This window comes from Emydura macquarii, unplaced genomic scaffold (genome assembly GCF_026122565.2).
Source record: "Emydura macquarii macquarii isolate MOO-44397 ecotype Brisbane River unplaced genomic scaffold, CSIRO-AGI_Emac_v2 contig_2422, whole genome shotgun sequence".
Taxonomy (NCBI): Eukaryota; Metazoa; Chordata; order Testudines; family Chelidae; genus Emydura; species Emydura macquarii.
Window position 1 is genome coordinate 43,223,352 of NW_027132559.1, and position 14,839 is coordinate 43,238,190.

Consider the following 14,839-nt stretch of genomic DNA (forward strand, 5'->3'; position numbering starts at 1 on the left):
TACCAAATGATTCACAGGAAGGTACAAGAAGCCCCCCTCCAATCCCCTTTAAGGTCTCATCCTAATCCCTAATAGTTAGAGACTGTCTTTCACACTGAAGCAGGAGAATTTATATTCCAGGTGAAATATTTTCAGCAGTAACTACTATAAATTATTATATATGATATATATATTGCACAGCCAAACTACATTCAAAGAACATAATTAAGGCTGCAAAGTCAAGCACTCAAAAGTTAGGAAATGCCAGAATTAGGGTTACCTGTGCAACCATAATTTGGTCCCCTTGTGCATATGGAACTATGATAATCTTCAATTACATGATCACATACTATTTTTTCACATGCCTCCTGCCAGTGGTGTACTGTGGGTTTCCGGCACCCGGGGGCCAAGCCTACATTTGTGCCTCCCCTGTCTCATGCCCTCCTCCCCATGCAGGGCAGGAGGGGTCCCAGAGCTGCCCCCCAGCTTCCTCGGAGAGGGGGGTCTGTACCTGTGGGGGGGGGGCATGAGGCCTGAGAGGGGCACAAATACAGGCTTGCCTCTGCCACCCCGCCCTCCCCGCACTTACCTGTGACATGACGCCCACCTCTCCCACTCCAGCCCTGCAGCCCGGCGCCGGCTCAGACGGGGGCAACCTCACTCCCCAGCCTGTGGGGGGTGCCGGCCCGGCCCTTCACAGTGCGCAGGGGGCAGGAAACATTGCTGATACCCTCCGTTCCCTGCACGTCATGAAGTGCCCTCTCTTGGTACGCCACTGCCTCCTGCCTCATTTAATCCACAGGATGGACCTGCTCTGGGGATGAATCAAGGTTGTGTAGTGAAGTAGACTGTTGTCTATAGGGCTCCTGCTTCATTTGTTTCAGAAGTCAGGCATATAGTGAATGAGACAGGAGACTTCAGGAAGAGAAAGGATGGTCTTATGGTTTAGCCAGTTGACTGCTGTCCTAAACAGCTGGATTCTATCACTGCCTCTGCCACAGCATTGCTATGTGATGCCAAGTAAATCACTTAAATCAGACTTTTCACAGTTAGTCACGCATTGTGTGTTCTCAGGCCCAGTCTCCTCCTTGGCTTCTTCTCCAGGCTCAGTATCCCTATCAATCTACTGGCTCCCAGTCCCCCCTGTTTCCTTCCTGGGTTCTCAGGCCCAGTCTCTGTGTCCAGCCAGCCCCAGTCACCATCCCTAACCCAACTTCTAGTTCGTTTCCCTCTCCCACTATGGGCCTCCAGTCCCAGTTTCCAACATCCCCTTCCTCCTCTCCACAGGCTTTGTGCCAATCTACTCCCCCCTGCAGGTCCAGCTCTTGTCCCCTCTGTATTCATATCAGGCAGCTTCCCCCTCCACCCTGTCTGGGCCAAGCAGGAAGGCCCTTGAGAACACAGAAGAGACAGTCTCCTTCTCTCAGGTAAGGTGCCCAGGCACAGACCCAGACCCAGCACAGCCTGCAGCAACCTAGAGCTGCAATTGCAGGAAAAGTCCTGCTCAGCGTGGACAGAATCTTTGAGGAATTTAGCTGATAAAATCTAAGTCTCTACTGAACATAAGGGAGCTGTAATTTTTCAAAAGCTTACAACTTGACCAAATATGGGCAGGATTTCACAAGGATGGTAAAAGACCGATCCCCTGATGCAAATGAAAATCCCCTGCCAAATTTAAAGTCCCTGCTCCAAAGCATGAGGGCGCTAGAGCTTTTCAAATAAAAGGTCACCACGATGGGCAAAACAATGTATTTTTCCGTTGTTCTTAGAAACAGCTAAAGCATTTGGCTGAAATTTTACACACACATTCTCTCTCTCTCCTCTCAGCGTGAGCATGGAAAATTTCAGCCCAAATGGTTAATTTTTGACAAATTATAAGTAACTGAAAATAGAGGTTTATAGTGGGAAGTGTTGGGCAAACTTAATATTACATAGCATTATCAGTTCCACCTATAATATATTTGACATTTACATTACTTTATTAAACCTTTAAAGATGATTAAGCCTTTAAAGAGGTGGCCAGTCCTGCATCAGTGCAGGAAGGAAAGAAACAGTCGCAACAAGCTGTCACTGGCTTCCCCGCTTCTGATGTTCATATTCTAATGTGTCCCAGGGTTAACCTTCCCACTTTAAACCTAAGGCTCACCAAAGCCTGCAGCCCCACGCATAACCCAATCCCAGTTTACTCAGTTGAGCAGCTTGATATCCTTGTCCATAAGAAACCATTGACTTGAAGAAGGATGACGATGGTTTCAGGGGGTCTGCTGCCACTGGAACTTATAGATCAAGGACATCAGCTGGTTCCACTGCATACCCTGATGACTGAACCATCAAAGCCATCACATGCCCAGAAAAATTCATCTGAGATACCTGGGGATAAATTGTTGCCTGGTTTTAGGCCTGTGTATGACGCTGTGGCTCAGAAGCCAGACTGAGAGAGGTGCCTGTTGATTCCATCCAATCGCTCCCAAGTGAAAAGTTATAAAAACAAATAAATCATAGAATCGTAGGACAGGAATGGACCTTGAGAGGCTCAAGGCAGAAATAAGTATTACCAGACCATCCCTGACAGGTGTTGGTCTAACCTGCTCTGGAAAACCTCCAATAATGGAGATTCAACAACCACCCTAGGCAATTTATTCCAGTACTTAACCACCCTGTCAGTTATACCACCCTGTTGGCTCATATTTAGCTTGTGATCCACTATGACCCCCAGATCCTTTTCCGCAGTATTCCTTCCTAGACAGTCATTTCCCATTTTGTATGTGTGCAACTAATTGTTCCTTTCTAAATGGAGTACTTTGCATTTGTCTTTATTGAATTTCATCCTATTTACTTCAGACTGTTTCTCCAGTTTGTCCAGATCATTCTGAATTTTAATCCTATTCTGCAAAGCATGTGCAACTGCTCCCAGCTCGGTATCATCTGCATAAAGCCCTGAGGCTAGGCATTACCAATACCACATTGATCAGAAGTTGAAAAGAGGTAAATTAGGCAGCTCTTTGAAGGACAGAGATCAGGTCAGGTTATGTGGGGGGACAGATCCATTGGTGAAGGAGAAGCCAATCCAGGCAGGATGTAAGTCTGAAAGTATGACAAATACCAGCTAATGCCTGTACCTCAATAGGAATTGAGGGCAAACACCACTTTGCAGGATCTGGCACTTGGAGGGGATTCAATAGACTAGAGCAACAGCTACAACGGATTGTGGAGTATTTGTGAGTCATGGAACTTGTTCCACTCAGCCTCTGACCTAGAAAGCTTCGGAAAATCTATTTTCACATCTGGGATTGGAGAATTTCACCCATACAGCCTCAGGTATTATGGCTAAAATTAGCTCAGTCATGGTCCCATTTCAGTTTTGTTTTAGTAGCTTCCCCCTTGCCCCGCACCCTAAAGTTCTACTTCTGGCACTAGGCAGCAGCCTGACACAATAGCTGCTAGGCCATTATGCTAATTGGCAGCTTAAATGTTTTAAGGAACTGCAGTATCAGTTTATCTCAGCTTTACAAAGGTACATTATTTAACACACACACACACACACACACTACAGCCTGCATTCCAAGACACCTTCCATGCTTCTTAGACAAGGCAATGGAGAAATATTGACAGTTTAAAACATTTCTACATCTTTCAAATGCAACTTCATGATTTCATTTAAACTTTATTTGTAACACTCTTTATAGCATGTTCAAATGATGATCTTTCCTCATGAAAATTAAAATTCCCAGAAGACCAGTGAGGTGTTCTTCTGCTTTGCAGCATATTGTATTGAACTGCATTGCATACTATCTGGTACATAAGCATTTATAAAATAAGCTACATCATATTCATTTTAAATGCCCAGAATTTTGGGCCTCATTCTCCAGTCATAGTTTAGTGCTAGTGGAACAGAACTGAGATGCCGACCTACTGTGTTGAAAAGCAGGGTATTCTATCATGCTCTATTTGTCTGTGCATGTGCTTGACAACACATAAGAGTCATTGTCAAACATGTTCTTAAGTGTGAGCCCCGATGGATGTTGGGCTCTAGATACAATAGCAAGGAACTCACCCTATTCAGAGCTGAACCACCCCATTTGGAAGGGATCCTCTGTGCATGGATTATCCCCTTTCTGTGCAGATGGCCAGGGAATGTCAGCTCTGCAATGCCATACACTCTCCCATGTAGCTGCCCACCCATTGGTGCTGCACATGGACAGAGCTCTGGGGAATTCAGGAAGTGGAGCAAGGGAATTGCTTCTATTTTCAACACCATTCCATGCATAACATGGACATTCTTGTGCAGAAATCTTGGCAGGAGCTAATAGTGCTACAAAGTGTATTGCTTCCCTCTAGTCTCCCTCCATAGAATCATAGACGATTAGGGGTGGAAGGGACCTCAGGAGATCATCTAGTCCAACCTTCTGCTCAAAGCAGGACCAACTCCAACTAAATCATCCCTTCCAGGGCTTTGTCAAGCTTTTCAAGGAAGCTACTCAGTAGTCACAGGGGACTGAGCCAATGGGAATGAATTCAGGGAACATGAGCCATCCCTGCAGGACAGGTCCTGTATCAGTGCAGAAGGGTGTTGCATTCTCAGATCTTTGAGATCTGAAGGGTTGAGGGCTTTTAAAACAAATAGCTAACACCAAAAACTGACAATACACTGGCCTAAACCAGAAAATTTTTTTTAACAAGTACTAGTTTCTACTACAGAACTTCTTATGCATGAACAGAATCATTTGCTAATTTCCAATCGCCTGTGCAAATCCACTGAGGGTAACTGGCACCTCTGAAAGAAAGAAATAATAATGCTAATTCCTAAAAAGGAAAGAATCCAACTTGACTTTCAGCTCCCAGGCAGAACTGGCAGGGCTGGCAGTGAACTTTTTGGGGTTTTTTTCTTTTAAATTGAGCAGATTTGATTTATGAATCACTGAGAGACAGTGAACATGGACTCTCACACAATGCCACTTTTACAGAATTACTTTTCAGAGCCAAGTCATGCTTCAAAACACCAGTTAGCATTAGTGCTACATCTTCAAAGGTGTCTGATGATTTTGGGTGCCTCAATGTATGAGACACCTTAAAGCTACCCCAAAATTAAGGTACCCAAAAATCACATATTCCATTTGAAAAGGTATTAGTGTCTGTGGCGTCTGTTGCTATAGCAGATCATAGAGTTAAATATAGTTTTATTTAAGAATGAGCCTAGACCATTTCTGACATTTGTAATAATTTATGTTAATGTAAAATAATTGCCACACAGATTAGGAAGCTTTAAATGCAGCGGGTCAAATCATGCCCCCCAGGCTCTGGCCTGCTGTGGTAACGCAGGCCAGAGGAAGTTTGAAGCCTTTGGCTTTGGAGAGCAGCCCACTGTGCAGACAATTGCTCAGGCTATCCCATCCTTTAGGATCCTCCTGGCCTCAGTACTGCAAAAGTACTGAGTGCCCTTACTTCCCAGTGTCTTCAATGGGAGTTGAGGATGCTTAGTGCTTTTCAAGATAAATCACCCAGCTCAGTGACCAGCAAGGGCTGAGGGGACAGGGTCATTACCTGCCTGTTCCTCACTCATTTAGGCCAATGGGCATCCCAGAAGTGCATGGAGGAAGCAGTCCCTGCATTCCTTTGAACAAGGACCCTTGCAGCTACTACTGATTCATAAATTTTAAGGCCAGAAGAGACCATTAGATCACCTACTCTGACCTCCTGTGTAACACAAGTCATAGAATTTCACCCAGTCACCCCCACATTGAGTCCAATAGCTTGTCTGGCTAAAACGTATTTACCAGAAAGGTATCCAATCTTGATTGGATGGCATCAAGAGATGGAGAAGCTACTCATTTCCTGGGTAGTTTGTTCCAATGTTTAATCACCCTCACTCTCAAAACTCTGTGCTTTATTTCTGTTGTGATTGATACTCATAGTTTGGCCTATGAAAAACTGGGCTTGAAAGGATCTGCCTCTGCAGGCAGGCCGAAGCAAGTGTGTCTGAAGTGCTCTGGTGAACCAGCAATATGTTGATTGGTTCAAAAAGATGCAGAACATCCTGGTAGTGAAGGGGCAGAGCACTTCCTGTCATTCAGTAAGAGGAAATGCTGAATCTAGTTAAACTGGTCCAACACAATAGGGCAAATAAGCTTTAAAAACAGCAGCAGTAGGACTATATATCTTAATTTTAAAAAGACAAAGGTATTTAAAATATGTTTTCAATAGGCTAGAAAGTTGCAGAAGGAAGTGATAATGAAGAAAACAGATTGTGGAGCAGGGAGCTGGAGCTGAAAAGATTTCCATTCCCTTTTCATAACTATCCTTCAAGATATGGGCCCCCCTGAAAGTGTAATCCTGTTTGTTCCACTGTTTGCTATGCTCCTTAATTGGATAAAAAAGGAAAGACAAATCCAAATCCTCTGATGGCTATCTTGGGAATATCCCCAGAGATTAATGAAAGACACAGGAATAAGAAACTATTTATAAGAATTATTTTTGGATGGATCTATGGATTTGGAGGCTACGGAATTCAGAAGTACCTGCAGGCTGGATAATATGAACAGGAGAAGCAAATTACCAAAGAAAAATTATTTTCTGTTAGAGACAGACAGGCAGCCTTCCCTTTGCCAAGTAAAGATATTGTCAGATTAAGGCACTGCTCATCAATTGGTACTAAAGAGATGGAAATAGCCTACTTCTATTTTATTTTGCCTTGAGGGAAAAATTCTTAGTCTTTGATATTTTATAGCAAATAATATGGGATTAATGTGATATTAGTAGATGCATTTGTGATGTGTGCCGAGCCAGGCAATGTGCCTGCTCCTCCTACTGAAGGCAATGGCAAAACTCTCTTTGACTTCAGGGAATCAGAACCCAGGCCAAATGGTTCTCTGTGTTGGTAAGTATTTCAAAGGAAGGCCATAATCAGAAGAACAGAGAGTGCTTGAACAGTGAGTCCCTCTGTTCCTGATCCAAAACATTTTGCATATAATATAAAATGCCAAATTTACAAAGGAACCCTTTTGCCCAGGGGGTAGTGCAGGGATTATTGTGCTGCCAAGCCCCAGTGTGCAAAAATCACAAGTTCAGGCCCTAGAGAATCATGAGATTGGCTTACGAACTATGAGATTTTTCAAAAATAATAGTTTGGCTTCTGGTTCCTGTACCTTTAAGCTGCACTCTGCATGCTTTCAAGATTTTCTCTGCAATCATGAGAACTAGAAACTTAATTTTGTAAAGTAAAAATTGAGAACCAACTCTAATCATATGAATCCAGGCACAGGGACTTTAATAAAAGCCCCAGATATCACAGACTCTCAATAAAATCACTGTCATGGGGTACGCTGGCCTAACCAGGGCTGCAGGGCTTTCCATGTCAGAAAATACTCTTGAAGGGGAATTGCAATGGTGCAAGCAGCAATAACCCTCTTTTCCACTGACCAGTGCAGGCCCTAGAATTGGTATCTATGCAGGGCAGGAGTAGCCAGGATATCAGGGTATAAAATGGATTTCATGCACAGCATCCTCCAGTGGAATTATAGAGCCCTGGCCACAGAGATACAGGTTTTCCCTGATGAAACTGTCAGGCTGGGCACCAGTGAAAAACTGTCACCTGTCACCCTTGGGCTTAGTCCACTTTTGTGCCCAATGGCCTAGGCTGGAGCATGGGAGTCATGGAGGGGGCACAATTAATCAACACTTAGGCCTTGCTGCTTCATTCTTAATTGATTGGGCCTCTGTTTGCCCTCTTATTAAACATTTATATTGTGGTAGCACATAGACGCCAACTAGGTCATGGCCCCATTTTACTAGGTGCTACACAAATATATAGTAAATAACAGTCCCTGCCCCAAAGAGCTCCTAGATTTTAGCTCATATTTTATCTGAAGGAAGGGAGCTATCAATCAATGGCACCATCGCTCTTTACAGAGCATGGGACATGTGCCTATGAGTTCTTTGATGGCTGCTGAGTTCAGTGGGCGAGTGACAGTCCTGTCCACAGGTAGGGCACACCCACGCAGTAGCAATGCTCTGAATACAAGCAGCAGATTCTTTCCTCCTCAGATGCTGGTCATCACAAAGCTTGAGCCAGTCTACCTTGCAATGCCTCACTCCATCTACAAGCTGACTCTGCCAACCAGAGCGGCATTCTGCACTCCTTTCCCAATCATTCAACATAGATTCCAAAGGATACTAAGTCATCTTTGCAAGCATCCCAAAATCTGCACAATGTTCTGCCTCTCCTTCTAGACCTTGCGTGAGCTTCAGAGTACAGCACACTCTTTGGGACCCTGTAATCCGGCATTCACTTGATATGTCCAAACCACCTGAATCTTTTCTTACTAATCAACATTCCCATGAATAATATATGAGCACGATTTATTTAACACTTCCACATTTGTCACTTTGTCTTGCCAACCTACTCAAAGAATTTTATGGAAGCATCTGATATGAAAGTTGTTTGGTCTTTTGGTATGTTTGGCATAAGTCATCCATGTTTCTGAGCCATATAGAAGAGTGGATAAAGCACATCTCATAAATACGGATTTTCACTTTAGTTGACAATTTGTTTTTGTTCCAGGCTCTGTCTTGCAAATGACCAAAGTTCCTGGTTGCTTTGCCAATTCTACTAGTGAGTTCAGCATCAAGATCTATATTGCTGATAATAGTAGAGCCAAGGTAGCAAAATTGGTCAACAACATCCAGACAAATACCATCTAAGGTGATATCTGGAACTGGTTCTGAAGAACCTTTGTGCATGATAAGTCTTCTTCAAGCTTATTGCTAGCCCAAAGATTTTACATGAATCAAAGAACTTGATAATAAGATATAAATCTATAACTCTCTCAAAAAGGGCCCTTTTTAGTTCAGAATGTTTTATTATATGACCATCCAACATCTTGACAGATGAAAGGAAACACGACAAAGTCAATCAGTCAGTGGTGCTTGGCAGTAGTGTGGGAGAAGACCTCAGTGAGTGAGTAGCACATCTTCCCACGGTGGCTACAAGTCCACTCACCAGCATGGCCCCCACATGGGGGGGGGAAGTGTACACTTTACTGGGGCCCGGAGGCCCGGGGGGGGTCTGGCCCAGGCTGCAACCCCCATTACCATGAGGAAAAAAATTTTCATGGCTCATGAGATTGTATGAATAGGATGAGGGATTGTGGTATGTGTTTGGGAGGGGGCCCGTGTTACAAGTTTGTACTGGGCCCAAAAAAATTGTGCTTGGACCCTGCTCGCCAGATGTAGGCTGGAACATACTCTGATTCCTGACTTGCCTACAGGCCTCAGTCTGGGCTCTCTGATGACTCTCAGCGATGACTGCACCAGCCCTAACCCAGCTTCTCCGGACTGAGCAGTTGTGGGCAGGGTTCTCCCAGTTCTCAGTGGGAATGCTGAATTTCTTGAGACCCTGCTTTACCTTGTCACTGTATCAGAGCTTTGGCCAGCCTCTATGTCGCAGGTAGTCCTTGAGTTGGCCATACAGCACAGCCTTCAGCAGATGATCTTGAGGCACGCACTCCACGTGTTCCAGCCAGTGAAGCCTGCGAGTGTCCAGTATAGTCTGCATAGACTGCAGGTCAGTTCTCTCAAGGATCTCATTGTTAGTGATCCATTGGTCCCAAGTAACTCCAAGGATTTTTCTGAGTCAGAAAAGGTAGAAGCTGTTCAATCTCCACTCCTGCTTGGAGTATGTGAACCAGCTTTCACAGCTGTAAAAGAGGGTACTGAGGACACAAGTCTGATAAACGGACACCTTTGTATTCAGGGTTAGCAGCTTGTCGTTCCATGCACGTGAGGTAAGTATGTCAAAAGTGAAAGAGGCTTGGCCGATTCTTACATCAGGTTCAATATCAAGGCTGAGTGAGCCGGTTAAAGTTGAGCCAAGATAGTAGAAGTGATCCACATTGTCCAGAGCTTCATTATTGATGTAGACTTTAGGTGGGATGTTGGTGCCTTGCGACATGACGGTTGTTTTCTTAATACTGATTTCCATGCCAAACTTGATACATGAATCAGAGAACTTATTCATCATGATCTGCAATTAATCAGGTGAATGCATAGAGATGAATGCAGCATCATCTGCAAATATCAGATCCTGAAGAGTGAGTTGGGTGACATACCTCTTGCTCTGAAATTGCCTGATGTTAAACAAACTGCCATCCATCCTCGATTCAATTAGTACTCCAGATTGATCATTTCCGAAAGTGTACTTAAGAAGAATAGAGATTATGAAGATGCCAGAACCGGTAGGTGCTAAGACACAGCCTTACAAGTATCAATGCTAAACTCAGACGATGTTTCATTTTCATACTGGATAGTTGCCTCCATTCCCTCATGGAACTCCTTGAATAGGGAGAGCACTTTTTGTGACAGCCAATTTTTAACAGGATCTTGTATATGCCATTCCTGCTAACTGTGTTGAAAGCCTTTTGTAGGTCAATAAATGCTACATAGAGAGGTGCCTGTTCAGTTTTTTTCTTGCAACAAGTGTATTGTGAAGGACATGTCAGTCGTGGAGCGTTCAGCTCTGAACCCCCACTTGCTCCCAGGATAAACTCTGACTACTTTACACTACTCCTATAATTCCCTATCAGAATCTCTTGGAGGAGCATTTGTTTTCCAGCCTCCCAAACCAAACCATTAGTAATAAGCTGTGCTACCTTAGCTAACAAAGTGATATTTAAGTAAGGAAGCCCATTTTACTTAATGAATTTAATGGTTATTTTAAGAAGACATTTGTTTCCTTTGTATTTTTTTTAATCTCAAACCACTCAGCTGCATAATTTTTGACTAGCTGTGGAATAGTCTAGGTGCATAAAAATGTGTATTTTTAATCTGAGATGATTTTTTTCTTTTGTCTTTTAATTCAACAATAGTTATTTTAAATAATTTAAAATTAACATTTTCATCAAAAATACATATACTCATAAAAGGATTTCAGCTGCTTTCACTCACTGAGGTACGGGAGGGGCTTGGGCATGAAGAACCTGGGTGCCCAGATCCACCAAGGTACTTATATGCTTACAGCCCATACTTCGGCACCTTAGTCTCAGTTTTAGGCTCCACTGCCATCCGCAAAACTCCTGCTAATCCCTTTAGACACCTAAACTTACTTGTGCCTAAATTATCAGGGTAAAAATTCCCTAGGCACTATGTTCCTGCCTCTGGGCATGCACTCTGCTGCCTTACTCCAGGCATATAGATACCCATCTCCCGCCTTAGCCCCAGAGTGATCCATGAAGTGGGGGAAGATAGGTGGGTGAATGTGTACCTTGTGTGCGGGACATGACCTGGTGGGCGTGCTCAGAGACTGCCTACAGGATCAGGTCCCATTCAGAATTGAGGAGGAGAAGGGGACAGGGTGCCCACTCTATAACTCTTACCCGCCTCCACCTCCTTCTTTTCCTACTTCAACCATTTTGTGTGGCGTGAGACCGGTGCCTAACTCATTCTCACAAAAAATGCAAGTGCCCTGACTCTAAGTAGAGGTTCTTAGCTGTTGATCACTAGCAGAAAGAGGTGCTTCCCTGCAGCCTAGACTTAGACACCTGTCTCCATGAAAGGGGCAGGGCTTATCTTATACCCCTCTCCTTGGCATATCCCATTGGCTATCTTAGGCAGCTCCCCACTTAGCATGCTGGCTCAATGGATCCCTTTCTGATGTGCCTATCTCTCCCCATTCATTGTAAAGAATGCCTAGATGCTTAACTCTGGCTTTGTGGATTCTAGGTGCCAAAAAATCCAGGCCTGGGTCTGTTTTTGATGAAAATAGTCAATGACTACCAAAGTGGGGGTAGGTTACCAGCATCTCTTAAATGAACAATTCTTAGGCCCACACCCAAGATGTCATCTTATGATATGGATAATCCCTTCGGTTATCACCTTGTCTCTAACATTCCCTTCTGGAGTACTCAGTTTTCCACGACTCCTCTCCCTGATACTTTTTATAGAATTTGTTATAAAAAACTATCATTAAAATGGTCCTCAAAATTGCATTTTCAGTAAATGTAAAATGACAGTAATTGGTTTTAATTTAAAAAAAGCACGCACAATATTGAAAATATAAGAGAGTCTGTTTGAAATGGAAACAACTTTGAAATTTCATCAAAAATTTTGCATATTTTAAAAAGCATTGTTAATCTGCTCTACCTGTGTTCTGTCTTTTGAATCTCACCAGAATGATTTGTGCCTTTGTCACTCCAGATTGGACTATGCAAGGACTACACTGGATGACCAGGCAGAAACATCAACTGGGGCAGAAAAAGCTGCCCACTTTATGGAGTACAGATTCCCTGAAAGAAATCCCATAATCTGCACTAGTTTCCAGTTCTTTTCCCAGTGCAATTCAAGGTGTTGGGTTGATGTATAAATCCGTTATGGTGTGAATCCAAGTTAATTTAGAGAGCACCTCTATCTTCTCATTGTCTCCTGACAGAGATTCTTGTAGGTGCTCTGTCTAATAGCCCCTAGATTTAATGCCATAGGGTTTATAAAAAGAGAATCTCAGTGAAGGGCTCTCAACTCTTTAACTCACTCCCCTGGCTTTCTGAGAAAGCCCAAGTTTACTGATCTCTAAGGCTCTCTTGAATGTTCATCTATTTGCAATGGTTTACATAGATCAAGGAGATATTTTTTGGAGTGAAGATTTTTTTTTATTCCTTTGATGATAATCCTGGCTGAATCTTTTAATTGTCATTTGGTACATTAATTATTTTGTTATTTACAAAATGTCTTTCAGTGTTGTCCATGCAATTAGAGAAGTCTGATAAACAAATTCTATAAATTAAAATAATAAATGCAAATATCTCTCCACTAGGAACTGGATTGAGGCCATTAACTCAAGTCATATATGATCCTAAAGAGCTGTTAGATGGTAACAACTTTTCATCACCTGTGATCCAGGCTAGATGCGAAGGGCTCTGTATCCTATTAACAATCTCCTGAGCCAACCAGCCCCTTAAATGTGATTATACAGATCACACATCTAAGAGCTTCAAACAGGGTTAGGGAGCTCTTTTGAGTCACTAAAGAAAATATTTGGCAGAGCCCAAATGTTTCAAAGAAATCTGTGCATTCAATGAGTAACTCTGGAACTGCGCTATGATCAATCATTTATTATGGCAAATAATACTTGTGATCAGAAGAACAATTGTCTGTAGCATAGATAAGCTATTTGATAGTTTTCCTGAAGGACATTTCCTTAGATGTAAAGGTAAGACACCAAAAGGGGAGGAATTCACTCTATCTATTCCAGGCTATGTTCAGTTACGCTGATTGAATGGATGGGAAAAAAATCATCCAGAGAGATAAGTGAATTCTTTATATTTAATGCTTAACACAATAATCTCTCTTCTGTTGCCTATATGCAATTTCTTATTTATTTATTTGCTTATTTATAGATTTGTCTACAGTATGCAGCAGTGTAATATTTGAATGCCTCACAAATAATTAATCCTCACAATCCTTCCATATAGGTAGGGCAGTATTATCTCCCTTTTACAGATGTGGAAATTGAAGCACAGAGAGATAAAGGGTATGCCTACACTTGGAGCCGGGGGTGTGATTTCCAGCTGGAGGAGACATACTAGTGAGCTAGCTCACTAAAAATAGAATTTAGCTGTGGCAGTTCAAGCAGTGGGATGGGCTAGACACCCCAAGTACATGCCTGTCAGACACTGTAAGCACAAATTCAGGACAGCTAGCCCATCCCGCAGCTCATGCTGCCATAGCTACATTCTACTTTTAGTGTGTGAGTTCTATCAGAGCTAGTGCAAGTATGTCTCCTTAGCTGGGAATCATAATTGCATGTGACAAAGCCTACATAACTTTGCCCAAGGTCACACAAGACTTCTGCGGTAGAGCTATGACTAGAGTTTGGGATAGGGACCATTTTCTTGTTCTGTGTGTGTGTCTTTGGGGGCGGGGGAGGAGGTGACACTAGGAATCCAGTCCCAGACTGGGGCCTCAAGGTGCTTCCACAATATAAATAAATAAAATAATTAACAATTATAATCTTAATTTGGTAACTTAATCACAAGGGCATCCTTTCCCTCTCTTCACTATTCTGGTGATGGTCACATCAGACGTGTCTAAGAAAGACAGTTAGATTGGATAGTGTAAACCTAATATTTCTTCTTAGTTAAAAAAATGATCTATTTTACTATTTTCTGTCTTTAACCTTGTTTCTTTTATTGTCTGTAAATAATAAATAACCCAGAATCTATAAAATAGTGTGATCTAATACAGATCATGCTCTGTGCATGCTAATTGAGAAGATGTCATCCATCTGTCTCTCTTAGGAACTTCTAATGTACCTAAGTAATGATCAAAAGTTTTAAAGAAAGCATTTAAAATAAAAGAAGCTATCTAAACTATATCTCTAAACCGATTAATAAACTGCGTTGAGAGTCAAAGAGATGTGATTTGGAAGAAAACCGACTGTGATCATCCAAAGGAATTGTGCAGCACATATGATCCCGTAGTGCCCCAAAGAGATCAGGCAGGGCCTGAGGTACAGTCCATCTCTGAGCTATTTCTGGGATAGCCTGGCCCATTAAATGACCTTATTCTGACCGTAAAACAGCAGTGGGTGAAACTGACCACTTAGCACTTAAGATTTCTTTAGCCAATTTTTAGATAGTGTCAATATGTCAAGTCAACTCCCCTTCCCCACCTCCCCCCACTTTGGCTTCACTGATGCTCCAAGTACCCAAATCCCTTGAGCAACTTTGAAAATCTCATCCTAAATGTTTTATGGGGAAGTGTGTATGTGTGTTTGGGAGTAGCAAAGGGGAAAGACAGCAAAGCATGGTGGGATGGGGAAAGAAGGACTAGCAGAAGAAAATCAGCAGGAAGGAATTAAAATCAGTTTAAAGCG